General features: G+C 50.3%; 24 non-coding genes across 24 annotated transcripts; all 24 read left to right on the plus strand.

Moving 5' to 3' along the window:
* The first annotated feature begins 41 nt into the window (after window positions 1-41).
* LOC126216687 (5S ribosomal RNA) lies at window positions 42-158 on the plus strand. Its single transcript, XR_007542237.1, has one exon. It is a non-coding gene; the product is annotated as a 5S ribosomal RNA (ribosomal RNA).
* A 1,029-nt stretch (window positions 159-1,187) lies between these two features.
* Window positions 1,188-1,306, plus strand: LOC126216665 (5S ribosomal RNA). Its single transcript, XR_007542217.1, has one exon. It is a non-coding gene; the product is annotated as a 5S ribosomal RNA (ribosomal RNA).
* Window positions 1,307-2,336: 1,030 nt separating this feature from the next.
* Window positions 2,337-2,455, plus strand: LOC126216677 (5S ribosomal RNA). The gene has a single exon (XR_007542228.1). It is a non-coding gene; the product is annotated as a 5S ribosomal RNA (ribosomal RNA).
* Window positions 2,456-3,483: 1,028 nt separating this feature from the next.
* Window positions 3,484-3,602, plus strand: LOC126216688 (5S ribosomal RNA). The gene has a single exon (XR_007542238.1). It is a non-coding gene; the product is annotated as a 5S ribosomal RNA (ribosomal RNA).
* A 1,031-nt stretch (window positions 3,603-4,633) lies between these two features.
* Window positions 4,634-4,752, plus strand: LOC126216689 (5S ribosomal RNA). Its single transcript, XR_007542239.1, has one exon. It is a non-coding gene; the product is annotated as a 5S ribosomal RNA (ribosomal RNA).
* Window positions 4,753-5,781: 1,029 nt separating this feature from the next.
* On the plus strand, window positions 5,782-5,900 carry LOC126216690 (5S ribosomal RNA). The gene has a single exon (XR_007542240.1). It is a non-coding gene; the product is annotated as a 5S ribosomal RNA (ribosomal RNA).
* A 1,029-nt stretch (window positions 5,901-6,929) lies between these two features.
* On the plus strand, window positions 6,930-7,048 carry LOC126216666 (5S ribosomal RNA). The gene has a single exon (XR_007542218.1). It is a non-coding gene; the product is annotated as a 5S ribosomal RNA (ribosomal RNA).
* A 1,030-nt stretch (window positions 7,049-8,078) lies between these two features.
* Window positions 8,079-8,197, plus strand: LOC126216667 (5S ribosomal RNA). The gene has a single exon (XR_007542219.1). It is a non-coding gene; the product is annotated as a 5S ribosomal RNA (ribosomal RNA).
* A 1,029-nt stretch (window positions 8,198-9,226) lies between these two features.
* On the plus strand, window positions 9,227-9,345 carry LOC126216668 (5S ribosomal RNA). The gene has a single exon (XR_007542220.1). It is a non-coding gene; the product is annotated as a 5S ribosomal RNA (ribosomal RNA).
* Window positions 9,346-10,377: 1,032 nt separating this feature from the next.
* LOC126216669 (5S ribosomal RNA) lies at window positions 10,378-10,496 on the plus strand. The gene has a single exon (XR_007542221.1). It is a non-coding gene; the product is annotated as a 5S ribosomal RNA (ribosomal RNA).
* Window positions 10,497-11,525: 1,029 nt separating this feature from the next.
* LOC126216670 (5S ribosomal RNA) lies at window positions 11,526-11,644 on the plus strand. Its single transcript, XR_007542222.1, has one exon. It is a non-coding gene; the product is annotated as a 5S ribosomal RNA (ribosomal RNA).
* Window positions 11,645-12,673: 1,029 nt separating this feature from the next.
* On the plus strand, window positions 12,674-12,792 carry LOC126216671 (5S ribosomal RNA). Its single transcript, XR_007542223.1, has one exon. It is a non-coding gene; the product is annotated as a 5S ribosomal RNA (ribosomal RNA).
* Window positions 12,793-13,821: 1,029 nt separating this feature from the next.
* LOC126216673 (5S ribosomal RNA) lies at window positions 13,822-13,940 on the plus strand. Its single transcript, XR_007542224.1, has one exon. It is a non-coding gene; the product is annotated as a 5S ribosomal RNA (ribosomal RNA).
* A 1,029-nt stretch (window positions 13,941-14,969) lies between these two features.
* Window positions 14,970-15,088, plus strand: LOC126216674 (5S ribosomal RNA). Its single transcript, XR_007542225.1, has one exon. It is a non-coding gene; the product is annotated as a 5S ribosomal RNA (ribosomal RNA).
* Window positions 15,089-16,117: 1,029 nt separating this feature from the next.
* On the plus strand, window positions 16,118-16,236 carry LOC126216675 (5S ribosomal RNA). The gene has a single exon (XR_007542226.1). It is a non-coding gene; the product is annotated as a 5S ribosomal RNA (ribosomal RNA).
* Window positions 16,237-17,265: 1,029 nt separating this feature from the next.
* LOC126216676 (5S ribosomal RNA) lies at window positions 17,266-17,384 on the plus strand. Its single transcript, XR_007542227.1, has one exon. It is a non-coding gene; the product is annotated as a 5S ribosomal RNA (ribosomal RNA).
* A 1,029-nt stretch (window positions 17,385-18,413) lies between these two features.
* On the plus strand, window positions 18,414-18,532 carry LOC126216678 (5S ribosomal RNA). Its single transcript, XR_007542229.1, has one exon. It is a non-coding gene; the product is annotated as a 5S ribosomal RNA (ribosomal RNA).
* Window positions 18,533-19,561: 1,029 nt separating this feature from the next.
* On the plus strand, window positions 19,562-19,680 carry LOC126216679 (5S ribosomal RNA). The gene has a single exon (XR_007542230.1). It is a non-coding gene; the product is annotated as a 5S ribosomal RNA (ribosomal RNA).
* Window positions 19,681-20,709: 1,029 nt separating this feature from the next.
* Window positions 20,710-20,828, plus strand: LOC126216680 (5S ribosomal RNA). The gene has a single exon (XR_007542231.1). It is a non-coding gene; the product is annotated as a 5S ribosomal RNA (ribosomal RNA).
* Window positions 20,829-21,857: 1,029 nt separating this feature from the next.
* Window positions 21,858-21,976, plus strand: LOC126216681 (5S ribosomal RNA). Its single transcript, XR_007542232.1, has one exon. It is a non-coding gene; the product is annotated as a 5S ribosomal RNA (ribosomal RNA).
* A 1,030-nt stretch (window positions 21,977-23,006) lies between these two features.
* LOC126216682 (5S ribosomal RNA) lies at window positions 23,007-23,125 on the plus strand. The gene has a single exon (XR_007542233.1). It is a non-coding gene; the product is annotated as a 5S ribosomal RNA (ribosomal RNA).
* A 1,030-nt stretch (window positions 23,126-24,155) lies between these two features.
* On the plus strand, window positions 24,156-24,274 carry LOC126216684 (5S ribosomal RNA). The gene has a single exon (XR_007542234.1). It is a non-coding gene; the product is annotated as a 5S ribosomal RNA (ribosomal RNA).
* A 1,030-nt stretch (window positions 24,275-25,304) lies between these two features.
* LOC126216685 (5S ribosomal RNA) lies at window positions 25,305-25,423 on the plus strand. Its single transcript, XR_007542235.1, has one exon. It is a non-coding gene; the product is annotated as a 5S ribosomal RNA (ribosomal RNA).
* A 1,030-nt stretch (window positions 25,424-26,453) lies between these two features.
* On the plus strand, window positions 26,454-26,572 carry LOC126216686 (5S ribosomal RNA). The gene has a single exon (XR_007542236.1). It is a non-coding gene; the product is annotated as a 5S ribosomal RNA (ribosomal RNA).
* The last annotated feature ends 930 nt before the right edge of the window (window positions 26,573-27,502 follow it).

Here is a 27,502-nt window from a genome sequence, read left to right on the forward strand (position 1 = left end):
AACCGAATGCGAATTCTGCCGTGCGCCTACATTTTACGGGCGCCAACGGCCATACCATGTTGACTACACCGGTTCTCGTCGATCACCGAAGTTAAGCAACATCGGCCCGGTTAGTACTTGGATGGGTGACCGCCTGGGAACACCGGGTGCTGTTGGCCGCCCTTTATTTACTTGTTTTTTTATATACAGCCACCCCTGCCAGCCCTGTTTCCATACGACCTTTCTGAAGTGACAAAGATACTTCCTTAAGCATTTTAAACTACTGTAATGACCATAAGGTATGAAATTGCAGTAAATATCTCAGTTTGAGGGAGAATGTGCTAACCAAGTTCGCCAGGAAGTCTTTGAAAACGACAAAACAGTACGAATCGGCAGATATGTTCTGAAATACGTCAGCGCCTGTTGTTGTGTAGCGGTGTACAATTCCTACTTCGATATGTAATCATAAATTTATTCTTTCGTCTCGTCTCGTCATCTCCTGCAGACGTTTCTTGTGCTTGCGCTGTTATATGGGCCACGACCCGAGCGGCAGCGAGCGGCAGTCGAGCAAAGTCGGGACAAGTCGGGACGGGCGGGGACAGGGACAGCGATAGGAATGGTGCGGATGCACTGCAAATTACGCAAACATCTCGTCTGAGGCGGAGGCGAGGCGAGGAAGCTCACATCGCCAGCAGTGGCGCCCTCCAACAAGACACTGCCACACGCCGCACAGGCCATACGCCGGTCGGCCGCGCGCCAGCCATCCACTGGACACCAGGGACAAGATGCGTCTTCCGCGAGTGTCGAAGGCTGCACGCGCCCAGCGGATGACAGGAGGTGCCACGAGCAGCTGTGCGTCTCACACACGCGGGCGGGCGCGCCCGCTAACTCGGCAGTCGCTCGCTGGCACGTCGGATTGCGGAAGGAAGTGCTTACAATTACAATTCTGTTCATGTTTTGTTGTAAAGATGTTATCTTGTAACGATTTAATGTTAAAAAATAAATGTATAAATTTAACAAAAAATAAAAAAAACTACGAAGCGCGTCCTTCCGGTGCATAATTTTTGGAACTCAGGATTGCATTCGCGCTAACCCGACGATTTGTCAATAACAAATAATGCGCCTGAGTTCGACCGAAAAGTATGATTTTGTGTGTCTTGGGATAAGAACCGAATGCGAATTCTGCCGTGCGCCTACATTTTACGGGCGCCAACGGCCATACCATGTTGACTACACCGGTTCTCGTCCGATCACCGAAGTTAAGCAACATCGGGCCCGGTTAGTACTTGGATGGGTGACCGCCTGGGAACACCGGGTGCTGTTGGCCGCCCTTTATTTACTTGTTTTTTTATATACAGCCACCCCTGCCAGCCCTGTTTCCATACGACCTTTCTGAAGTGACAAAGATACTTCCTTAAGCATTTTAAACTACTGTAATGACCATAAGGTATGAAATTGCAGTAAATATCTCAGTTTGAGGGAGAATGTGCTAACCAAGTTCGCCAGGAAGTCTTTGAAAACGACAAAACAGTACGAATCGGCAGATATGTTCTGAAATACGTCAGCGCCTGTTGTTGTGTAGCGGTGTACAATTCCTACTTCGATATGTAATCATAAATTTATTCTTTCGTCTCGTCTCGTCATCTCCTGCAGACGTTTCTTGTGCTTGCGCTGTTATATGGGCCACGACCCGAGCGGCAGCGAGCGGCAGTCGAGCAAAGTCGGGACAAGTCGGGACGGGGCGGGGACAGGGACAGCGATAGGAATGGTGCGGATGCACTGCAAATTACGCAAACATCTCGTCTGAGGCGGAGGCGAGGCGAGGAAGCTCACATCGCCAGCAGTGGCGCCCTCCAACAAGACACTGCCACACGCCGCACAGGCCATACGCCGGTCGGCCGCGCGCCAGCCATCCACTGGACACCAGGGACAAGATGCGTCTTCCGCGAGTGTCGAAGGCTGCACGCGCCCAGCGGATGACAGGAGGTGCCACGAGCAGCTGTGCGTCTCACACACGCGGCGGCGCGCCCGCTAACTCGGCAGTCGCTCCGCTGGCACGTCGGATTGCGGAAGGAAGTGCTTACAATTACAATTCTGTTCATGTTTTGTTGTAAAGATGTTATCTTGTAACGATTTAATGTTAAAAAATAAATGTATAAATTTAACAAAAAATAAAAAAAAACTACGAAGCGCGTCCTTCCGGTGCATAATTTTTGGAACTCAGGATTGCATTCGCGCTAACCCGACGATTTGTCAATAACAAATAATGCGCCTGAGTTCGACCGAAAAGTATGATTTTGTGTGTCTTGGGATAAGAACCGAATGCGAATTCTGCCGTGCGCCTACATTTTACGGGCGCCAACGGCCATACCATGTTGACTACACCGGTTCTCGTCCGATCACCGAAGTTAAGCAACATCGGGCCCGGTTAGTACTTGGATGGGTGACCGCCTGGGAACACCGGGTGCTGTTGGCCCGCCCTTTATTTACTTGTTTTTTTATATACAGCCACCCTGCCAGCCCTGTTTCCATACGACCTTTCTGAAGTGACAAAGATACTTCCTTAAGCATTTTAAACTACTGTAATGACCATAAGGTATGAAATTGCAGTAAATATCTCAGTTTGAGGGAGAATGTGCTAACCAAGTTCGCCAGGAAGTCTTTGAAAACGACAAAACAGTACGAATCGGCAGATATGTTCTGAAATACGTCAGCGCCTGTTGTTGTGTAGCGGTGTACAATTCCTACTTCGATATGTAATCATAAATTTATTCTTTCGTCTCGTCTCGTCATCTCCTGCAGACGTTTCTTGTGCTTGCGCTGTTATATGGGCCACGACCCGAGCGGCAGCGAGCGGCAGTCGAGCAAAGTCGGGACAAGTCGGGACGGGGCGGGACAGGGACAGCGATAGGAATGGTGCGGATGCACTGCAAATTACGCAAACATCTCGTCTGAGGCGGAGGCGAGGCGAGGAAGCTCACATCGCCAGCAGTGGCGCCCTCCAACAAGACACTGCCACACGCCGCACAGGCCATACGCCGTCGGCCGCGCGCCAGCCATCCACTGGACACCAGGGACAAGATGCGTCTTCCGCGAGTGTCGAAGGCTGCACGCGCCCAGCGGATGACAGGAGGTGCCACGAGCAGCTGTGCGTCTCACACACGCGGCGGCGCGCCCGCTAACTCGGCAGTCGCTCCGCTGGCACGTCGGATTGCGGAAGGAAGTGCTTACAATTACAATTCTGTTCATGTTTTGTTGTAAAGATGTTATCTTGTAACGATTTAATGTTAAAAAATAAATGTATAAATTTAACAAAAAATAAAAAAAAACTACGAAGCGCGTCCTTCCGGTGCATAATTTTTGGAACTCAGGATTGCATTCGCGCTAACCCGACGATTTGTCAATAACAAATAATGCGCCTGAGTTCGACCGAAAAGTATGATTTTGTGTGTCTTGGGATAAGAACCGAATGCGAATTCTGCCGTGCGCCTACATTTTACGGGCGCCAACGGCCATACCATGTTGACTACACCGGTTCTCGTCCGATCACCGAAGTTAAGCAACATCGGGCCCGGTTAGTACTTGGATGGGTGACCGCCTGGGAACACCGGGTGCTGTTGGCCGCCCTTTATTTACTTGTTTTTTTATATACAGCCACCCCTGCCAGCCCTGTTTCCATACGACCTTTCTGAAGTGACAAAGATACTTCCTTAAGCATTTTAAACTACTGTAATGACCATAAGGTATGAAATTGCAGTAAATATCTCAGTTTGAGGGAGAATGTGCTAACCAAGTTCGCCAGGAAGTCTTTGAAAACGACAAAACAGTACGAATCGGCAGATATGTTCTGAAATACGTCAGCGCCTGTTGTTGTGTAGCGGTGTACAATTCCTACTTCGATATGTAATCATAAATTTATTCTTTCGTCTCGTCTCGTCATCTCCTGCAGACGTTTCTTGTGCTTGCGCTGTTATATGGGCCACGACCCGAGCGGCAGCGAGCGGCAGTCGAGCAAAGTCGGGACAAGTCGGGACGGGGCGGGGACAGGGACAGCGATAGGAATGGTGCGGATGGCACTGCAAATTACGCAAACATCTCGTCTGAGGCGGAGGCGAGGCGAGGAAGCTCACATCGCCAGCAGTGGCGCCCTCCAACAAGACACTGCCACACGCCGCACAGGCCATACGCCGGTCGGCCGCGCGCCAGCCATCCACTGGACACCAGGGACAAGATGCGTCTTCCGCGAGTGTCGAAGGCTGCACGCGCCCAGCGGATGACAGGAGGTGCCACGAGCAGCTGTGCGTCTCACACACGCGGCGGCGCGCCCGCTAACTCGGCAGTCGCTCCGCTGGCACGTCGGATTGCGGAAGGAAGTGCTTACAATTACAATTCTGTTCATGTTTTGTTGTAAAGATGTTATCTTGTAACGATTTAATGTTAAAAAATAAATGTATAAATTTAACAAAAAATAAAAAAAAACTACGAAGCGCGTCCTTCCGGTGCATAATTTTTGGAACTCAGGATTGCATTCGCGCTAACCCGACGATTTGTCAATAACAAATAATGCGCCTGAGTTCGACCGAAAAGTATGATTTTGTGTGTCTTGGGATAAGAACCGAATGCGAATTCTGCCGTGCGCCTACATTTTACGGGCGCCAACGGCCATACCATGTTGACTACACCGGTTCTCGTCCGATCACCGAAGTTAAGCAACATCGGGCCCGGTTAGTACTTGGATGGGTGACCGCCTGGGAACACCGGGTGCTGTTGGCCGCCCTTTATTTACTTGTTTTTTTATATACAGCCACCCCTGCCAGCCCTGTTTCCATACGACCTTTCTGAAGTGACAAAGATACTTCCTTAAGCATTTTAAACTACTGTAATGACCATAAGGTATGAAATTGCAGTAAATATCTCAGTTTGAGGGAGAATGTGCTAACCAAGTTCGCCAGGAAGTCTTTGAAAACGACAAAACAGTACGAATCGGCAGATATGTTCTGAAATACGTCAGCGCCTGTTGTTGTGTAGCGGTGTACAATTCCTACTTCGATATGTAATCATAAATTTATTCTTTCGTCTCGTCTCGTCATCTCCTGCAGACGTTTCTTGTGCTTGCGCTGTTATATGGGCCACGACCCGAGCGGCAGCGAGCGGCAGTCGAGCAAAGTCGGGACAAGTCGGGACGGGGCGGGGACAGGGACAGCGATAGGAATGGTGCGGATGCACTGCAAATTACGCAAACATCTCGTCTGAGGCGGAGGCGAGGCGAGGAAGCTCACATCGCCAGCAGTGGCGCCCTCCAACAAGACACTGCCACACGCCGCACAGGCCATACGCCGGTCGGCCGCGCGCCAGCCATCCACTGGACACCAGGGACAAGATGCGTCTTCCGCGAGTGTCGAAGGCTGCACGCGCCCAGCGGATGACAGGAGGTGCCACGAGCAGCTGTGCGTCTCACACACGCGGCGGCGCGCCCGCTAACTCGGCAGTCGCTCCGCTGGCACGTCGGATTGCGGAAGGAAGTGCTTACAATTACAATTCTGTTCATGTTTTGTTGTAAAGATGTTATCTTGTAACGATTTAATGTTAAAAAATAAATGTATAAATTTAACAAAAAATAAAAAAAACTACGAAGCGCGTCCTTCCGGTGCATAATTTTTGGAACTCAGGATTGCATTCGCGCTAACCCGACGATTTGTCAATAACAAATAATGCGCCTGAGTTCGACCGAAAAGTATGATTTTGTGTGTCTTGGGATAAGAACCGAATGCGAATTCTGCCGTGCGCCTACATTTTACGGGCGCCAACGGCCATACCATGTTGACTACACCGGTTCTCGTCCGATCACCGAAGTTAAGCAACATCGGGCCCGGTTAGTACTTGGATGGGTGACCGCCTGGGAACACCGGGTGCTGTTGGCCGCCCTTTATTTACTTGTTTTTTTATATACAGCCACCCCTGCCAGCCCTGTTTCCATACGACCTTTCTGAAGTGACAAAGATACTTCCTTAAGCATTTTAAACTACTGTAATGACCATAAGGTATGAAATTGCAGTAAATATCTCAGTTTGAGGGAGAATGTGCTAACCAAGTTCGCCAGGAAGTCTTTGAAAACGACAAAACAGTACGAATCGGCAGATATGTTCTGAAATACGTCAGCGCCTGTTGTTGTGTAGCGGTGTACAATTCCTACTTCGATATGTAATCATAAATTTATTCTTTCGTCTCGTCTCGTCATCTCCTGCAGACGTTTCTTGTGCTTGCGCTGTTATATGGGCCACGACCCGAGCGGCAGCGAGCGGCAGTCGAGCAAAGTCGGGACAAGTCGGGACGGGGCGGGGACAGGGACAGCGATAGGAATGGTGCGGATGCACTGCAAATTACGCAAACATCTCGTCTGAGGCGGAGGCGAGGCGAGGAAGCTCACATCGCCAGCAGTGGCGCCCTCCAACAAGACACTGCCACACGCCGCACAGGCCATACGCCGGTCGGCCGCGCGCCAGCCATCCACTGGACACCAGGGACAAGATGCGTCTTCCGCGAGTGTCGAAGGCTGCACGCGCCCAGCGGATGACAGGAGGTGCCACGAGCAGCTGTGCGTCTCACACACGCGGCGGCGCGCCCGCTAACTCGGCAGTCGCTCCGCTGGCACGTCGGATTGCGGAAGGAAGTGCTTACAATTACAATTCTGTTCATGTTTTGTTGTAAAGATGTTATCTTGTAACGATTTAATGTTAAAAAATAAATGTATAAATTTAACAAAAAATAAAAAAAACTACGAAGCGCGTCCTTCCGGTGCATAATTTTTGGAACTCAGGATTGCATTCGCGCTAACCCGACGATTTGTCAATAACAAATAATGCGCCTGAGTTCGACCGAAAAGTATGATTTTGTGTGTCTTGGGATAAGAACCGAATGCGAATTCTGCCGTGCGCCTACATTTTACGGGCGCCAACGGCCATACCATGTTGACTACACCGGTTCTCGTCCGATCACCGAAGTTAAGCAACATCGGGCCCGGTTAGTACTTGGATGGGTGACCGCCTGGGAACACCGGGTGCTGTTGGCCGCCCTTTATTTACTTGTTTTTTTATATACAGCCACCCCTGCCAGCCCTGTTTCCATACGACCTTTCTGAAGTGACAAAGATACTTCCTTAAGCATTTTAAACTACTGTAATGACCATAAGGTATGAAATTGCAGTAAATATCTCAGTTTGAGGGAGAATGTGCTAACCAAGTTCGCCAGGAAGTCTTTGAAAACGACAAAACAGTACGAATCGGCAGATATGTTCTGAAATACGTCAGCGCCTGTTGTTGTGTAGCGGTGTACAATTCCTACTTCGATATGTAATCATAAATTTATTCTTTCGTCTCGTCTCGTCATCTCCTGCAGACGTTTCTTGTGCTTGCGCTGTTATATGGGCCACGACCCGAGCGGCAGCGAGCGGCAGTCGAGCAAAGTCGGGACAAGTCGGGACGGGGCGGGGACAGGGACAGCGATAGGAATGGTGCGGATGCACTGCAAATTACGCAAACATCTCGTCTGAGGCGGAGGCGAGGCGAGGAAGCTCACATCGCCAGCAGTGGCGCCCTCCAACAAGACACTGCCACACGCCGCACAGGCCATACGCCGGTCGGCCGCGCGCCAGCCATCCACTGGACACCAGGGACAAGATGCGTCTTCCGCGAGTGTCGAAGGCTGCACGCGCCCAGCGGATGACAGGAGGTGCCACGAGCAGCTGTGCGTCTCACACACGCGGCGGCGCGCCCGCTAACTCGGCAGTCGCTCCGCTGGCACGTCGGATTGCGGAAGGAAGTGCTTACAATTACAATTCTGTTCATGTTTTGTTGTAAAGATGTTATCTTGTAACGATTTAATGTTAAAAAATAAATGTATAAATTTAACAAAAAATAAAAAAAAACTACGAAGCGCGTCCTTCCGGTGCATAATTTTTGGAACTCAGGATTGCATTCGCGCTAACCCGACGATTTGTCAATAACAAATAATGCGCCTGAGTTCGACCGAAAAGTATGATTTTGTGTGTCTTGGGATAAGAACCGAATGCGAATTCTGCCGTGCGCCTACATTTTACGGGCGCCAACGGCCATACCATGTTGACTACACCGGTTCTCGTCCGATCACCGAAGTTAAGCAACATCGGGCCCGGTTAGTACTTGGATGGGTGACCGCCTGGGAACACCGGGTGCTGTTGGCCGCCCTTTATTTACTTGTTTTTTTATATACAGCCACCCCTGCCAGCCCTGTTTCCATACGACCTTTCTGAAGTGACAAAGATACTTCCTTAAGCATTTTAAACTACTGTAATGACCATAAGGTATGAAATTGCAGTAAATATCTCAGTTTGAGGGAGAATGTGCTAACCAAGTTCGCCAGGAAGTCTTTGAAAACGACAAAACAGTACGAATCGGCAGATATGTTCTGAAATACGTCAGCGCCTGTTGTTGTGTAGCGGTGTACAATTCCTACTTCGATATGTAATCATAAATTTATTCTTTCGTCTCGTCTCGTCATCTCCTGCAGACGTTTCTTGTGCTTGCGCTGTTATATGGGCCACGACCCGAGCGGCAGCGAGCGGCAGTCGAGCAAAGTCGGGACAAGTCGGGACGGGGCGGGGACAGGGACAGCGATAGGAATGGTGCGGATGCACTGCAAATTACGCAAACATCTCGTCTGAGGCGGAGGCGAGGCGAGGAAGCTCACATCGCCAGCAGTGGCGCCCTCCAACAAGACACTGCCACACGCCGCACAGGCCATACGCCGGTCGGCCGCGCGCCAGCCATCCACTGGACACCAGGGACAAGATGCGTCTTCCGCGAGTGTCGAAGGCTGCACGCGCCCAGCGGATGACAGGAGGTGCCACGAGCAGCTGTGCGTCTCACACACGCGGCGGCGCGCCCGCTAACTCGGCAGTCGCTCCGCTGGCACGTCGGATTGCGGAAGGAAGTGCTTACAATTACAATTCTGTTCATGTTTTGTTGTAAAGATGTTATCTTGTAACGATTTAATGTTAAAAAATAAATGTATAAATTTAACAAAAAATAAAAAAAACTACGAAGCGCGTCCTTCCGGTGCATAATTTTTGGAACTCAGGATTGCATTCGCGCTAACCCGACGATTTGTCAATAACAAATAATGCGCCTGAGTTCGACCGAAAAGTATGATTTTGTGTGTCTTGGGATAAGAACCGAATGCGAATTCTGCCGTGCGCCTACATTTTACGGGCGCCAACGGCCATACCATGTTGACTACACCGGTTCTCGTCCGATCACCGAAGTTAAGCAACATCGGGCCCGGTTAGTACTTGGATGGGTGACCGCCTGGGAACACCGGGTGCTGTTGGCCGCCCTTTATTTACTTGTTTTTTTATATACAGCCACCCCTGCCAGCCCTGTTTCCATACGACCTTTCTGAAGTGACAAAGATACTTCCTTAAGCATTTTAAACTACTGTAATGACCATAAGGTATGAAATTGCAGTAAATATCTCAGTTTGAGGGAGAATGTGCTAACCAAGTTCGCCAGGAAGTCTTTGAAAACGACAAAACAGTACGAATCGGCAGATATGTTCTGAAATACGTCAGCGCCTGTTGTTGTGTAGCGGTGTACAATTCCTACTTCGATATGTAATCATAAATTTATTCTTTCGTCTCGTCTCGTCATCTCCTGCAGACGTTTCTTGTGCTTGCGCTGTTATATGGGCCACGACCCGAGCGGCAGCGAGCGGCAGTCGAGCAAAGTCGGGACAAGTCGGGACGGGGCGGGGACAGGGACAGCGATAGGAATGGTGCGGATGCACTGCAAATTACGCAAACATCTCGTCTGAGGCGGAGGCGAGGCGAGGAAGCTCACATCGCCAGCAGTGGCGCCCTCCAACAAGACACTGCCACACGCCGCACAGGCCATACGCCGGTCGGCCGCGCGCGCCAGCCATCCACTGGACACCAGGGACAAGATGCGTCTTCCGCGAGTGTCGAAGGCTGCACGCGCCCAGCGGATGACAGGAGGTGCCACGAGCAGCTGTGCGTCTCACACACGCGGCGGCGCGCCCGCTAACTCGGCAGTCGCTCCGCTGGCACGTCGGATTGCGGAAGGAAGTGCTTACAATTACAATTCTGTTCATGTTTTGTTGTAAAGATGTTATCTTGTAACGATTTAATGTTAAAAAATAAATGTATAAATTTAACAAAAAATAAAAAAAAACTACGAAGCGCGTCCTTCCGGTGCATAATTTTTGGAACTCAGGATTGCATTCGCGCTAACCCGACGATTTGTCAATAACAAATAATGCGCCTGAGTTCGACCGAAAAGTATGATTTTGTGTGTCTTGGGATAAGAACCGAATGCGAATTCTGCCGTGCGCCTACATTTTACGGGCGCCAACGGCCATACCATGTTGACTACACCGGTTCTCGTCCGATCACCGAAGTTAAGCAACATCGGGCCCGGTTAGTACTTGGATGGGTGACCGCCTGGGAACACCGGGTGCTGTTGGCCGCCCTTTATTTACTTGTTTTTTTATATACAGCCACCCCTGCCAGCCCTGTTTCCATACGACCTTTCTGAAGTGACAAAGATACTTCCTTAAGCATTTTAAACTACTGTAATGACCATAAGGTATGAAATTGCAGTAAATATCTCAGTTTGAGGGAGAATGTGCTAACCAAGTTCGCCAGGAAGTCTTTGAAAACGACAAAACAGTACGAATCGGCAGATATGTTCTGAAATACGTCAGCGCCTGTTGTTGTGTAGCGGTGTACAATTCCTACTTCGATATGTAATCATAAATTTATTCTTTCGTCTCGTCTCGTCATCTCCTGCAGACGTTTCTTGTGCTTGCGCTGTTATATGGGCCACGACCCGAGCGGCAGCGAGCGGCAGTCGAGCAAAGTCGGGACAAGTCGGGACGGGGCGGGGACAGGGACAGCGATAGGAATGGTGCGGATGCACTGCAAATTACGCAAACATCTCGTCTGAGGCGGAGGCGAGGCGAGGAAGCTCACATCGCCAGCAGTGGCGCCCTCCAACAAGACACTGCCACACGCCGCACAGGCCATACGCCGGTCGGCCGCGCGCCAGCCATCCACTGGACACCAGGGACAAGATGCGTCTTCCGCGAGTGTCGAAGGCTGCACGCGCCCAGCGGATGACAGGAGGTGCCACGAGCAGCTGTGCGTCTCACACACGCGGCGGCGCGCCCGCTAACTCGGCAGTCGCTCCGCTGGCACGTCGGATTGCGGAAGGAAGTGCTTACAATTACAATTCTGTTCATGTTTTGTTGTAAAGATGTTATCTTGTAACGATTTAATGTTAAAAAATAAATGTATAAATTTAACAAAAAATAAAAAAAACTACGAAGCGCGTCCTTCCGGTGCATAATTTTTGGAACTCAGGATTGCATTCGCGCTAACCCGACGATTTGTCAATAACAAATAATGCGCCTGAGTTCGACCGAAAAGTATGATTTTGTGTGTCTTGGGATAAGAACCGAATGCGAATTCTGCCGTGCGCCTACATTTTACGGGCGCCAACGGCCATACCATGTTGACTACACCGGTTCTCGTCCGATCACCGAAGTTAAGCAACATCGGGCCCGGTTAGTACTTGGATGGGTGACCGCCTGGGAACACCGGGTGCTGTTGGCCGCCCTTTATTTACTTGTTTTTTTATATACAGCCACCCCTGCCAGCCCTGTTTCCATACGACCTTTCTGAAGTGACAAAGATACTTCCTTAAGCATTTTAAACTACTGTAATGACCATAAGGTATGAAATTGCAGTAAATATCTCAGTTTGAGGGAGAATGTGCTAACCAAGTTCGCCAGGAAGTCTTTGAAAACGACAAAACAGTACGAATCGGCAGATATGTTCTGAAATACGTCAGCGCCTGTTGTTGTGTAGCGGTGTACAATTCCTACTTCGATATGTAATCATAAATTTATTCTTTCGTCTCGTCTCGTCATCTCCTGCAGACGTTTCTTGTGCTTGCGCTGTTATATGGGCCACGACCCGAGCGGCAGCGAGCGGCAGTCGAGCAAAGTCGGGACAAGTCGGGACGGGGCGGGGACAGGGACAGCGATAGGAATGGTGCGGATGCACTGCAAATTACGCAAACATCTCGTCTGAGGCGGAGGCGAGGCGAGGAAGCTCACATCGCCAGCAGTGGCGCCCTCCAACAAGACACTGCCACACGCCGCACAGGCCATACGCCGGTCGGCCGCGCGCCAGCCATCCACTGGACACCAGGGACAAGATGCGTCTTCCGCGAGTGTCGAAGGCTGCACGCGCCCAGCGGATGACAGGAGGTGCCACGAGCAGCTGTGCGTCTCACACACGCGGCGGCGCGCCCGCTAACTCGGCAGTCGCTCCGCTGGCACGTCGGATTGCGGAAGGAAGTGCTTACAATTACAATTCTGTTCATGTTTTGTTGTAAAGATGTTATCTTGTAACGATTTAATGTTAAAAAATAAATGTATAAATTTAACAAAAAATAAAAAAAACTACGAAGCGCGTCCTTCCGGTGCATAATTTTTGGAACTCAGGATTGCATTCGCGCTAACCCGACGATTTGTCAATAACAAATAATGCGCCTGAGTTCGACCGAAAAGTATGATTTTGTGTGTCTTGGGATAAGAACCGAATGCGAATTCTGCCGTGCGCCTACATTTTACGGGCGCCAACGGCCATACCATGTTGACTACACCGGTTCTCGTCCGATCACCGAAGTTAAGCAACATCGGGCCCGGTTAGTACTTGGATGGGTGACCGCCTGGGAACACCGGGTGCTGTTGGCCGCCCTTTATTTACTTGTTTTTTTATATACAGCCACCCCTGCCAGCCCTGTTTCCATACGACCTTTCTGAAGTGACAAAGATACTTCCTTAAGCATTTTAAACTACTGTAATGACCATAAGGTATGAAATTGCAGTAAATATCTCAGTTTGAGGGAGAATGTGCTAACCAAGTTCGCCAGGAAGTCTTTGAAAACGACAAAACAGTACGAATCGGCAGATATGTTCTGAAATACGTCAGCGCCTGTTGTTGTGTAGCGGTGTACAATTCCTACTTCGATATGTAATCATAAATTTATTCTTTCGTCTCGTCTCGTCATCTCCTGCAGACGTTTCTTGTGCTTGCGCTGTTATATGGGCCACGACCCGAGCGGCAGCGAGCGGCAGTCGAGCAAAGTCGGGACAAGTCGGGACGGGGCGGGGACAGGGACAGCGATAGGAATGGTGCGGATGCACTGCAAATTACGCAAACATCTCGTCTGAGGCGGAGGCGAGGCGAGGAAGCTCACATCGCCAGCAGTGGCGCCCTCCAACAAGACACTGCCACACGCCGCACAGGCCATACGCCGGTCGGCCGCGCGCCAGCCATCCACTGGACACCAGGGACAAGATGCGTCTTCCGCGAGTGTCGAAGGCTGCACGCGCCCAGCGGATGACAGGAGGTGCCACGAGCAGCTGTGCGTCTCACACACGCGGCGGCGCGCCCGCTAACTCGGCAGTCGCTCCGCTGGCACGTCGGATTGCGGAAGGAAGTGCTTACAATTACAATTCTGTTCATGTTTTGTTGTAAAGATGTTATCTTGTAACGATTTAATGTTAAAAAATAAATGTATAAATTTAACAAAAAATAAAAAAAACTACGAAGCGCGTCCTTCCGGTGCATAATTTTTGGAACTCAGGATTGCATTCGCGCTAACCCGACGATTTGTCAATAACAAATAATGCGCCTGAGTTCGACCGAAAAGTATGATTTTGTGTGTCTTGGGATAAGAACCGAATGCGAATTCTGCCGTGCGCCTACATTTTACGGGCGCCAACGGCCATACCATGTTGACTACACCGGTTCTCGTCCGATCACCGAAGTTAAGCAACATCGGGCCCGGTTAGTACTTGGATGGGTGACCGCCTGGGAACACCGGGTGCTGTTGGCCGCCCTTTATTTACTTGTTTTTTTATATACAGCCACCCCTGCCAGCCCTGTTTCCATACGACCTTTCTGAAGTGACAAAGATACTTCCTTAAGCATTTTAAACTACTGTAATGACCATAAGGTATGAAATTGCAGTAAATATCTCAGTTTGAGGGAGAATGTGCTAACCAAGTTCGCCAGGAAGTCTTTGAAAACGACAAAACAGTACGAATCGGCAGATATGTTCTGAAATACGTCAGCGCCTGTTGTTGTGTAGCGGTGTACAATTCCTACTTCGATATGTAATCATAAATTTATTCTTTCGTCTCGTCTCGTCATCTCCTGCAGACGTTTCTTGTGCTTGCGCTGTTATATGGGCCACGACCCGAGCGGCAGCGAGCGGCAGTCGAGCAAAGTCGGGACAAGTCGGGACGGGGCGGGGACAGGGACAGCGATAGGAATGGTGCGGATGCACTGCAAATTACGCAAACATCTCGTCTGAGGCGGAGGCGAGGCGAGGAAGCTCACATCGCCAGCAGTGGCGCCCTCCAACAAGACACTGCCACACGCCGCACAGGCCATACGCCGGTCGGCCGCGCGCCAGCCATCCACTGGACACCAGGGACAAGATGCGTCTTCCGCGAGTGTCGAAGGCTGCACGCGCCCAGCGGATGACAGGAGGTGCCACGAGCAGCTGTGCGTCTCACACACGCGGCGGCGCGCCCGCTAACTCGGCAGTCGCTCCGCTGGCACGTCGGATTGCGGAAGGAAGTGCTTACAATTACAATTCTGTTCATGTTTTGTTGTAAAGATGTTATCTTGTAACGATTTAATGTTAAAAAATAAATGTATAAATTTAACAAAAAATAAAAAAAACTACGAAGCGCGTCCTTCCGGTGCATAATTTTTGGAACTCAGGATTGCATTCGCGCTAACCCGACGATTTGTCAATAACAAATAATGCGCCTGAGTTCGACCGAAAAGTATGATTTTGTGTGTCTTGGGATAAGAACCGAATGCGAATTCTGCCGTGCGCCTACATTTTACGGGCGCCAACGGCCATACCATGTTGACTACACCGGTTCTCGTCCGATCACCGAAGTTAAGCAACATCGGGCCCGGTTAGTACTTGGATGGGTGACCGCCTGGGAACACCGGGTGCTGTTGGCCGCCCTTTATTTACTTGTTTTTTTATATACAGCCACCCCTGCCAGCCCTGTTTCCATACGACCTTTCTGAAGTGACAAAGATACTTCCTTAAGCATTTTAAACTACTGTAATGACCATAAGGTATGAAATTGCAGTAAATATCTCAGTTTGAGGGAGAATGTGCTAACCAAGTTCGCCAGGAAGTCTTTGAAAACGACAAAACAGTACGAATCGGCAGATATGTTCTGAAATACGTCAGCGCCTGTTGTTGTGTAGCGGTGTACAATTCCTACTTCGATATGTAATCATAAATTTATTCTTTCGTCTCGTCTCGTCATCTCCTGCAGACGTTTCTTGTGCTTGCGCTGTTATATGGGCCACGACCCGAGCGGCAGCGAGCGGCAGTCGAGCAAAGTCGGGACAAGTCGGGACGGGGCGGGGACAGGGACAGCGATAGGAATGGTGCGGATGCACTGCAAATTACGCAAACATCTCGTCTGAGGCGGAGGCGAGGCGAGGAAGCTCACATCGCCAGCAGTGGCGCCCTCCAACAAGACACTGCCACACGCCGCACAGGCCATACGCCGGTCGGCCGCGCGCCAGCCATCCACTGGACACCAGGGACAAGATGCGTCTTCCGCGAGTGTCGAAGGCTGCACGCGCCCAGCGGATGACAGGAGGTGCCACGAGCAGCTGTGCGTCTCACACACGCGGCGGCGCGCCCGCTAACTCGGCAGTCGCTCCGCTGGCACGTCGGATTGCGGAAGGAAGTGCTTACAATTACAATTCTGTTCATGTTTTGTTGTAAAGATGTTATCTTGTAACGATTTAATGTTAAAAAATAAATGTATAAATTTAACAAAAAATAAAAAAAACTACGAAGCGCGTCCTTCCGGTGCATAATTTTTGGAACTCAGGATTGCATTCGCGCTAACCCGACGATTTGTCAATAACAAATAATGCGCCTGAGTTCGACCGAAAAGTATGATTTTGTGTGTCTTGGGATAAGAACCGAATGCGAATTCTGCCGTGCGCCTACATTTTACGGGCGCCAACGGCCATACCATGTTGACTACACCGGTTCTCGTCCGATCACCGAAGTTAAGCAACATCGGGCCCGGTTAGTACTTGGATGGGTGACCGCCTGGGAACACCGGGTGCTGTTGGCCGCCCTTTATTTACTTGTTTTTTTATATACAGCCACCCCTGCCAGCCCTGTTTCCATACGACCTTTCTGAAGTGACAAAGATACTTCCTTAAGCATTTTAAACTACTGTAATGACCATAAGGTATGAAATTGCAGTAAATATCTCAGTTTGAGGGAGAATGTGCTAACCAAGTTCGCCAGGAAGTCTTTGAAAACGACAAAACAGTACGAATCGGCAGATATGTTCTGAAATACGTCAGCGCCTGTTGTTGTGTAGCGGTGTACAATTCCTACTTCGATATGTAATCATAAATTTATTCTTTCGTCTCGTCTCGTCATCTCCTGCAGACGTTTCTTGTGCTTGCGCTGTTATATGGGCCACGACCCGAGCGGCAGCGAGCGGCAGTCGAGCAAAGTCGGGACAAGTCGGGACGGGGCGGGGACAGGGACAGCGATAGGAATGGTGCGGATGCACTGCAAATTACGCAAACATCTCGTCTGAGGCGGAGGCGAGGCGAGGAAGCTCACATCGCCAGCAGTGGCGCCCTCCAACAAGACACTGCCACACGCCGCACAGGCCATACGCCGGTCGGCCGCGCGCCAGCCATCCACTGGACACCAGGGACAAGATGCGTCTTCCGCGAGTGTCGAAGGCTGCACGCGCCCAGCGGATGACAGGAGGTGCCACGAGCAGCTGTGCGTCTCACACACGCGGCGGCGCGCCCGCTAACTCGGCAGTCGCTCCGCTGGCACGTCGGATTGCGGAAGGAAGTGCTTACAATTACAATTCTGTTCATGTTTTGTTGTAAAGATGTTATCTTGTAACGATTTAATGTTAAAAAATAAATGTATAAATTTAACAAAAAATAAAAAAAACTACGAAGCGCGTCCTTCCGGTGCATAATTTTTGGAACTCAGGATTGCATTCGCGCTAACCCGACGATTTGTCAATAACAAATAATGCGCCTGAGTTCGACCGAAAAGTATGATTTTGTGTGTCTTGGGATAAGAACCGAATGCGAATTCTGCCGTGCGCCTACATTTTACGGGCGCCAACGGCCATACCATGTTGACTACACCGGTTCTCGTCCGATCACCGAAGTTAAGCAACATCGGGCCCGGTTAGTACTTGGATGGGTGACCGCCTGGGAACACCGGGTGCTGTTGGCCGCCCTTTATTTACTTGTTTTTTTATATACAGCCACCCCTGCCAGCCCTGTTTCCATACGACCTTTCTGAAGTGACAAAGATACTTCCTTAAGCATTTTAAACTACTGTAATGACCATAAGGTATGAAATTGCAGTAAATATCTCAGTTTGAGGGAGAATGTGCTAACCAAGTTCGCCAGGAAGTCTTTGAAAACGACAAAACAGTACGAATCGGCAGATATGTTCTGAAATACGTCAGCGCCTGTTGTTGTGTAGCGGTGTACAATTCCTACTTCGATATGTAATCATAAATTTATTCTTTCGTCTCGTCTCGTCATCTCCTGCAGACGTTTCTTGTGCTTGCGCTGTTATATGGGCCACGACCCGAGCGGCAGCGAGCGGCAGTCGAGCAAAGTCGGGACAAGTCGGGACGGGGCGGGGACAGGGACAGCGATAGGAATGGTGCGGATGCACTGCAAATTACGCAAACATCTCGTCTGAGGCGGAGGCGAGGCGAGGAAGCTCACATCGCCAGCAGTGGCGCCCTCCAACAAGACACTGCCACACGCCGCACAGGCCATACGCCGGTCGGCCGCGCGCCAGCCATCCACTGGACACCAGGGACAAGATGCGTCTTCCGCGAGTGTCGAAGGCTGCACGCGCCCAGCGGATGACAGGAGGTGCCACGAGCAGCTGTGCGTCTCACACACGCGGCGGCGCGCCCGCTAACTCGGCAGTCGCTCCGCTGGCACGTCGGATTGCGGAAGGAAGTGCTTACAATTACAATTCTGTTCATGTTTTGTTGTAAAGATGTTATCTTGTAACGATTTAATGTTAAAAAATAAATGTATAAATTTAACAAAAAATAAAAAAAACTACGAAGCGCGTCCTTCCGGTGCATAATTTTTGGAACTCAGGATTGCATTCGCGCTAACCCGACGATTTGTCAATAACAAATAATGCGCCTGAGTTCGACCGAAAAGTATGATTTTGTGTGTCTTGGGATAAGAACCGAATGCGAATTCTGCCGTGCGCCTACATTTTACGGGCGCCAACGGCCATACCATGTTGACTACACCGGTTCTCGTCCGATCACCGAAGTTAAGCAACATCGGGCCCGGTTAGTACTTGGATGGGTGACCGCCTGGGAACACCGGGTGCTGTTGGCCGCCCTTTATTTACTTGTTTTTTTATATACAGCCACCCCTGCCAGCCCTGTTTCCATACGACCTTTCTGAAGTGACAAAGATACTTCCTTAAGCATTTTAAACTACTGTAATGACCATAAGGTATGAAATTGCAGTAAATATCTCAGTTTGAGGGAGAATGTGCTAACCAAGTTCGCCAGGAAGTCTTTGAAAACGACAAAACAGTACGAATCGGCAGATATGTTCTGAAATACGTCAGCGCCTGTTGTTGTGTAGCGGTGTACAATTCCTACTTCGATATGTAATCATAAATTTATTCTTTCGTCTCGTCTCGTCATCTCCTGCAGACGTTTCTTGTGCTTGCGCTGTTATATGGGCCACGACCCGAGCGGCAGCGAGCGGCAGTCGAGCAAAGTCGGGACAAGTCGGGACGGGGCGGGGACAGGGACAGCGATAGGAATGGTGCGGATGCACTGCAAATTACGCAAACATCTCGTCTGAGGCGGAGGCGAGGCGAGGAAGCTCACATCGCCAGCAGTGGCGCCCTCCAACAAGACACTGCCACACGCCGCACAGGCCATACGCCGGTCGGCCGCGCGCCAGCCATCCACTGGACACCAGGGACAAGATGCGTCTTCCGCGAGTGTCGAAGGCTGCACGCGCCCAGCGGATGACAGGAGGTGCCACGAGCAGCTGTGCGTCTCACACACGCGGCGGCGCGCCCGCTAACTCGGCAGTCGCTCCGCTGGCACGTCGGATTGCGGAAGGAAGTGCTTACAATTACAATTCTGTTCATGTTTTGTTGTAAAGATGTTATCTTGTAACGATTTAATGTTAAAAAATAAATGTATAAATTTAACAAAAAATAAAAAAAACTACGAAGCGCGTCCTTCCGGTGCATAATTTTTGGAACTCAGGATTGCATTCGCGCTAACCCGACGATTTGTCAATAACAAATAATGCGCCTGAGTTCGACCGAAAAGTATGATTTTGTGTGTCTTGGGATAAGAACCGAATGCGAATTCTGCCGTGCGCCTACATTTTACGGGCGCCAACGGCCATACCATGTTGACTACACCGGTTCTCGTCCGATCACCGAAGTTAAGCAACATCGGGCCCGGTTAGTACTTGGATGGGTGACCGCCTGGGAACACCGGGTGCTGTTGGCCGCCCTTTATTTACTTGTTTTTTTATATACAGCCACCCCTGCCAGCCCTGTTTCCATACGACCTTTCTGAAGTGACAAAGATACTTCCTTAAGCATTTTAAACTACTGTAATGACCATAAGGTATGAAATTGCAGTAAATATCTCAGTTTGAGGGAGAATGTGCTAACCAAGTTCGCCAGGAAGTCTTTGAAAACGACAAAACAGTACGAATCGGCAGATATGTTCTGAAATACGTCAGCGCCTGTTGTTGTGTAGCGGTGTACAATTCCTACTTCGATATGTAATCATAAATTTATTCTTTCGTCTCGTCTCGTCATCTCCTGCAGACGTTTCTTGTGCTTGCGCTGTTATATGGGCCACGACCCGAGCGGCAGCGAGCGGCAGTCGAGCAAAGTCGGGACAAGTCGGGACGGGGCGGGGACAGGGACAGCGATAGGAATGGTGCGGATGCACTGCAAATTACGCAAACATCTCGTCTGAGGCGGAGGCGAGGCGAGGAAGCTCACATCGCCAGCAGTGGCGCCCTCCAACAAGACACTGCCACACGCCGCACAGGCCATACGCCGGTCGGCCGCGCGCCAGCCATCCACTGGACACCAGGGACAAGATGCGTCTTCCGCGAGTGTCGAAGGCTGCACGCGCCCAGCGGATGACAGGAGGTGCCACGAGCAGCTGTGCGTCTCACACACGCGGCGGCGCGCCCGCTAACTCGGCAGTCGCTCCGCTGGCACGTCGGATTGCGGAAGGAAGTGCTTACAATTACAATTCTGTTCATGTTTTGTTGTAAAGATGTTATCTTGTAACGATTTAATGTTAAAAAATAAATGTATAAATTTAACAAAAAATAAAAAAAACTACGAAGCGCGTCCTTCCGGTGCATAATTTTTGGAACTCAGGATTGCATTCGCGCTAACCCGACGATTTGTCAATAACAAATAATGCGCCTGAGTTCGACCGAAAAGTATGATTTTGTGTGTCTTGGGATAAGAACCGAATGCGAATTCTGCCGTGCGCCTACATTTTACGGGCGCCAACGGCCATACCATGTTGACTACACCGGTTCTCGTCCGATCACCGAAGTTAAGCAACATCGGGCCCGGTTAGTACTTGGATGGGTGACCGCCTGGGAACACCGGGTGCTGTTGGCCGCCCTTTATTTACTTGTTTTTTTATATACAGCCACCCCTGCCAGCCCTGTTTCCATACGACCTTTCTGAAGTGACAAAGATACTTCCTTAAGCATTTTAAACTACTGTAATGACCATAAGGTATGAAATTGCAGTAAATATCTCAGTTTGAGGGAGAATGTGCTAACCAAGTTCGCCAGGAAGTCTTTGAAAACGACAAAACAGTACGAATCGGCAGATATGTTCTGAAATACGTCAGCGCCTGTTGTTGTGTAGCGGTGTACAATTCCTACTTCGATATGTAATCATAAATTTATTCTTTCGTCTCGTCTCGTCATCTCCTGCAGACGTTTCTTGTGCTTGCGCTGTTATATGGGCCACGACCCGAGCGGCAGCGAGCGGCAGTCGAGCAAAGTCGGGACAAGTCGGGACGGGGCGGGGACAGGGACAGCGATAGGAATGGTGCGGATGCACTGCAAATTACGCAAACATCTCGTCTGAGGCGGAGGCGAGGCGAGGAAGCTCACATCGCCAGCAGTGGCGCCCTCCAACAAGACACTGCCACACGCCGCACAGGCCATACGCCGGTCGGCCGCGCGCCAGCCATCCACTGGACACCAGGGACAAGATGCGTCTTCCGCGAGTGTCGAAGGCTGCACGCGCCCAGCGGATGACAGGAGGTGCCACGAGCAGCTGTGCGTCTCACACACGCGGCGGCGCGCCCGCTAACTCGGCAGTCGCTCCGCTGGCACGTCGGATTGCGGAAGGAAGTGCTTACAATTACAATTCTGTTCATGTTTTGTTGTAAAGATGTTATCTTGTAACGATTTAATGTTAAAAAATAAATGTATAAATTTAACAAAAAATAAAAAAAACTACGAAGCGCGTCCTTCCGGTGCATAATTTTTGGAACTCAGGATTGCATTCGCGCTAACCCGACGATTTGTCAATAACAAATAATGCGCCTGAGTTCGACCGAAAAGTATGATTTTGTGTGTCTTGGGATAAGAACCGAATGCGAATTCTGCCGTGCGCCTACATTTTACGGGCGCCAACGGCCATACCATGTTGACTACACCGGTTCTCGTCCGATCACCGAAGTTAAGCAACATCGGGCCCGGTTAGTACTTGGATGGGTGACCGCCTGGGAACACCGGGTGCTGTTGGCCGCCCTTTATTTACTTGTTTTTTTATATACAGCCACCCCTGCCAGCCCTGTTTCCATACGACCTTTCTGAAGTGACAAAGATACTTCCTTAAGCATTTTAAACTACTGTAATGACCATAAGGTATGAAATTGCAGTAAATATCTCAGTTTGAGGGAGAATGTGCTAACCAAGTTCGCCAGGAAGTCTTTGAAAACGACAAAACAGTACGAATCGGCAGATATGTTCTGAAATACGTCAGCGCCTGTTGTTGTGTAGCGGTGTACAATTCCTACTTCGATATGTAATCATAAATTTATTCTTTCGTCTCGTCTCGTCATCTCCTGCAGACGTTTCTTGTGCTTGCGCTGTTATATGGGCCACGACCCGAGCGGCAGCGAGCGGCAGTCGAGCAAAGTCGGGACAAGTCGGGACGGGGCGGGGACAGGGACAGCGATAGGAATGGTGCGGATGCACTGCAAATTACGCAAACATCTCGTCTGAGGCGGAGGCGAGGCGAGGAAGCTCACATCGCCAGCAGTGGCGCCCTCCAACAAGACACTGCCACACGCCGCACAGGCCATACGCCGGTCGGCCGCGCGCCAGCCATCCACTGGACACCAGGGACAAGATGCGTCTTCCGCGAGTGTCGAAGGCTGCACGCGCCCAGCGGATGACAGGAGGTGCCACGAGCAGCTGTGCGTCTCACACACGCGGCGGCGCGCCCGCTAACTCGGCAGTCGCTCCGCTGGCACGTCGGATTGCGGAAGGAAGTGCTTACAATTACAATTCTGTTCATGTTTTGTTGTAAAGATGTTATCTTGTAACGATTTAATGTTAAAAAATAAATGTATAAATTTAACAAAAAATAAAAAAAAACTACGAAGCGCGTCCTTCCGGTGCATAATTTTTGGAACTCAGGATTGCATTCGCGCTAACCCGACGATTTGTCAATAACAAATAATGCGCCTGAGTTCGACCGAAAAGTATGATTTTGTGTGTCTTGGGATAAGAACCGAATGCGAATTCTGCCGTGCGCCTACATTTTACGGGCGCCAACGGCCATACCATGTTGACTACACCGGTTCTCGTCCGATCACCGAAGTTAAGCAACATCGGGCCCGGTTAGTACTTGGATGGGTGACCGCCTGGGAACACCGGGTGCTGTTGGCCGCCCTTTATTTACTTGTTTTTTTATATACAGCCACCCCTGCCAGCCCTGTTTCCATACGACCTTTCTGAAGTGACAAAGATACTTCCTTAAGCATTTTAAACTACTGTAATGACCATAAGGTATGAAATTGCAGTAAATATCTCAGTTTGAGGGAGAATGTGCTAACCAAGTTCGCCAGGAAGTCTTTGAAAACGACAAAACAGTACGAATCGGCAGATATGTTCTGAAATACGTCAGCGCCTGTTGTTGTGTAGCGGTGTACAATTCCTACTTCGATATGTAATCATAAATTTATTCTTTCGTCTCGTCTCGTCATCTCCTGCAGACGTTTCTTGTGCTTGCGCTGTTATATGGGCCACGACCCGAGCGGCAGCGAGCGGCAGTCGAGCAAAGTCGGGACAAGTCGGGACGGGGCGGGGACAGGGACAGCGATAGGAATGGTGCGGATGCACTGCAAATTACGCAAACATCTCGTCTGAGGCGGAGGCGAGGCGAGGAAGCTCACATCGCCAGCAGTGGCGCCCTCCAACAAGACACTGCCACACGCCGCACAGGCCATACGCCGGTCGGCCGCGCGCCAGCCATCCACTGGACACCAGGGACAAGATGCGTCTTCCGCGAGTGTCGAAGGCTGCACGCGCCCAGCGGATGACAGGAGGTGCCACGAGCAGCTGTGCGTCTCACACACGCGGCGGCGCGCCCGCTAACTCGGCAGTCGCTCCGCTGGCACGTCGGATTGCGGAAGGAAGTGCTTACAATTACAATTCTGTTCATGTTTTGTTGTAAAGATGTTATCTTGTAACGATTTAATGTTAAAAAATAAATGTATAAATTTAACAAAAAATAAAAAAAAACTACGAAGCGCGTCCTTCCGGTGCATAATTTTTGGAACTCAGGATTGCATTCGCGCTAACCCGACGATTTGTCAATAACAAATAATGCGCCTGAGTTCGACCGAAAAGTATGATTTTGTGTGTCTTGGGATAAGAACCGAATGCGAATTCTGCCGTGCGCCTACATTTTACGGGCGCCAACGGCCATACCATGTTGACTACACCGGTTCTCGTCCGATCACCGAAGTTAAGCAACATCGGGCCCGGTTAGTACTTGGATGGGTGACCGCCTGGGAACACCGGGTGCTGTTGGCCGCCCTTTATTTACTTGTTTTTTTATATACAGCCACCCCTGCCAGCCCTGTTTCCATACGACCTTTCTGAAGTGACAAAGATACTTCCTTAAGCATTTTAAACTACTGTAATGACCATAAGGTATGAAATTGCAGTAAATATCTCAGTTTGAGGGAGAATGTGCTAACCAAGTTCGCCAGGAAGTCTTTGAAAACGACAAAACAGTACGAATCGGCAGATATGTTCTGAAATACGTCAGCGCCTGTTGTTGTGTAGCGGTGTACAATTCCTACTTCGATATGTAATCATAAATTTATTCTTTCGTCTCGTCTCGTCATCTCCTGCAGACGTTTCTTGTGCTTGCGCTGTTATATGGGCCACGACCCGAGCGGCAGCGAGCGGCAGTCGAGCAAAGTCGGGACAAGTCGGGACGGGGCGGGGACAGGGACAGCGATAGGAATGGTGCGGATGCACTGCAAATTACGCAAACATCTCGTCTGAGGCGGAGGCGAGGCGAGGAAGCTCACATCGCCAGCAGTGGCGCCCTCCAACAAGACACTGCCACACGCCGCACAGGCCATACGCCGGTCGGCCGCGCGCCAGCCATCCACTGGACACCAGGGACAAGATGCGTCTTCCGCGAGTGTCGAAGGCTGCACGCGCCCAGCGGATGACAGGAGGTGCCACGAGCAGCTGTGCGTCTCACACACGCGGCGGCGCGCCCGCTAACTCGGCAGTCGCTCCGCTGGCACGTCGGATTGCGGAAGGAAGTGCTTACAATTACAATTCTGTTCATGTTTTGTTGTAAAGATGTTATCTTGTAACGATTTAATGTTAAAAAATAAATGTATAAATTTAACAAAAAATAAAAAAAAACTACGAAGCGCGTCCTTCCGGTGCATAATTTTTGGAACTCAGGATTGCATTCGCGCTAACCCGACGATTTGTCAATAACAAATAATGCGCCTGAGTTCGACCGAAAAGTATGATTTTGTGTGTCTTGGGATAAGAACCGAATGCGAATTCTGCCGTGCGCCTACATTTTACGGGCGCCAACGGCCATACCATGTTGACTACACCGGTTCTCGTCCGATCACCGAAGTTAAGCAACATCGGGCCCGGTTAGTACTTGGATGGGTGACCGCCTGGGAACACCGGGTGCTGTTGGCCGCCCTTTATTTACTTGTTTTTTTATATACAGCCACCCCTGCCAGCCCTGTTTCCATACGACCTTTCTGAAGTGACAAAGATACTTCCTTAAGCATTTTAAACTACTGTAATGACCATAAGGTATGAAATTGCAGTAAATATCTCAGTTTGAGGGAGAATGTGCTAACCAAGTTCGCCAGGAAGTCTTTGAAAACGACAAAACAGTACGAATCGGCAGATATGTTCTGAAATACGTCAGCGCCTGTTGTTGTGTAGCGGTGTACAATTCCTACTTCGATATGTAATCATAAATTTATTCTTTCGTCTCGTCTCGTCATCTCCTGCAGACGTTTCTTGTGCTTGCGCTGTTATATGGGCCACGACCCGAGCGGCAGCGAGCGGCAGTCGAGCAAAGTCGGGACAAGTCGGGACGGGGCGGGGACAGGGACAGCGATAGGAATGGTGCGGATGCACTGCAAATTACGCAAACATCTCGTCTGAGGCGGAGGCGAGGCGAGGAAGCTCACATCGCCAGCAGTGGCGCCCTCCAACAAGACACTGCCACACGCCGCACAGGCCATACGCCGGTCGGCCGCGCGCCAGCCATCCACTGGACACCAGGGACAAGATGCGTCTTCCGCGAGTGTCGAAGGCTGCACGCGCCCAGCGGATGACAGGAGGTGCCACGAGCAGCTGTGCGTCTCACACACGCGGCGGCGCGCCCGCTAACTCGGCAGTCGCTCCGCTGGCACGTCGGATTGCGGAAGGAAGTGCTTACAATTACAATTCTGTTCATGTTTTGTTGTAAAGATGTTATCTTGTAACGATTTAATGTTAAAAAATAAATGTATAAATTTAACAAAAAATAAAAAAAAACTACGAAGCGCGTCCTTCCGGTGCATAATTTTTGGAACTCAGGATTGCATTCGCGCTAACCCGACGATTTGTCAATAACAAATAATGCGCCTGAGTTCGACCGAAAAGTATGATTTTGTGTGTCTTGGGATAAGAACCGAATGCGAATTCTGCCGTGCGCCTACATTTTACGGGCGCCAACGGCCATACCATGTTGACTACACCGGTTCTCGTCCGATCACCGAAGTTAAGCAACATCGGGCCCGGTTAGTACTTGGATGGGTGACCGCCTGGGAACACCGGGTGCTGTTGGCCGCCTTTATTTACTTGTTTTTTTATATACAGCCACCCCTGCCAGCCCTGTTTCCATACGACCTTTCTGAAGTGACAAAGATACTTCCTTAAGCATTTTAAACTACTGTAATGACCATAAGGTATGAAATTGCAGTAAATATCTCAGTTTGAGGGAGAATGTGCTAACCAAGTTCGCCAGGAAGTCTTTGAAAACGACAAAACAGTACGAATCGGCAGATATGTTCTGAAATACGTCAGCGCCTGTTGTTGTGTAGCGGTGTACAATTCCTACTTCGATATGTAATCATAAATTTATTCTTTCGTCTCGTCTCGTCATCTCCTGCAGACGTTTCTTGTGCTTGCGCTGTTATATGGGCCACGACCCGAGCGGCAGCGAGCGGCAGTCGAGCAAAGTCGGGACAAGTCGGGACGGGGCGGGGACAGGGACAGCGATAGGAATGGTGCGGATGCACTGCAAATTACGCAAAACATCTCGTCTGAGGCGGAGGCGAGGCGAGGAGAGCTCACATCGCCAGCAGTGGCGCCCTCCAACAAGACACTGCCACACGCCGCACAGGCCATACGCCGGTCGGCCCGCGCGCCCAGCCATCCACTGGACACCAGGGACAAGATGCGTCTTCCGCGAGTGTCGAAGGCTGCACGCGCCCAGCGGATGACAGGAGGTGCCACGAGCAGCTGTGCGTCTCACACACGCGGCGGCGCGCCCGCTAACTCGGCAGTCGCTCCGCTGGCACGTCGGATTGCGGAAGGAAGTGCTTACAATTACAATTCTGTTCATGTTTTGTTGTAAAGATGTTATCTTGTAACGATTTAATGTTAAAAAATAAATGTATAAATTTAACAAAAAATAAAAAAAAACTACGAAGCGCGTCCTTCCGGTGCATAATTTTTGGAACTCAGGATTGCATTCGCGCTAACCCGACGATTTGT

This window comes from Schistocerca nitens, unplaced genomic scaffold (genome assembly GCF_023898315.1).
Source record: "Schistocerca nitens isolate TAMUIC-IGC-003100 unplaced genomic scaffold, iqSchNite1.1 HiC_scaffold_34, whole genome shotgun sequence".
Classification (NCBI taxonomy): Eukaryota; Metazoa; Arthropoda; class Insecta; order Orthoptera; family Acrididae; genus Schistocerca; species Schistocerca nitens.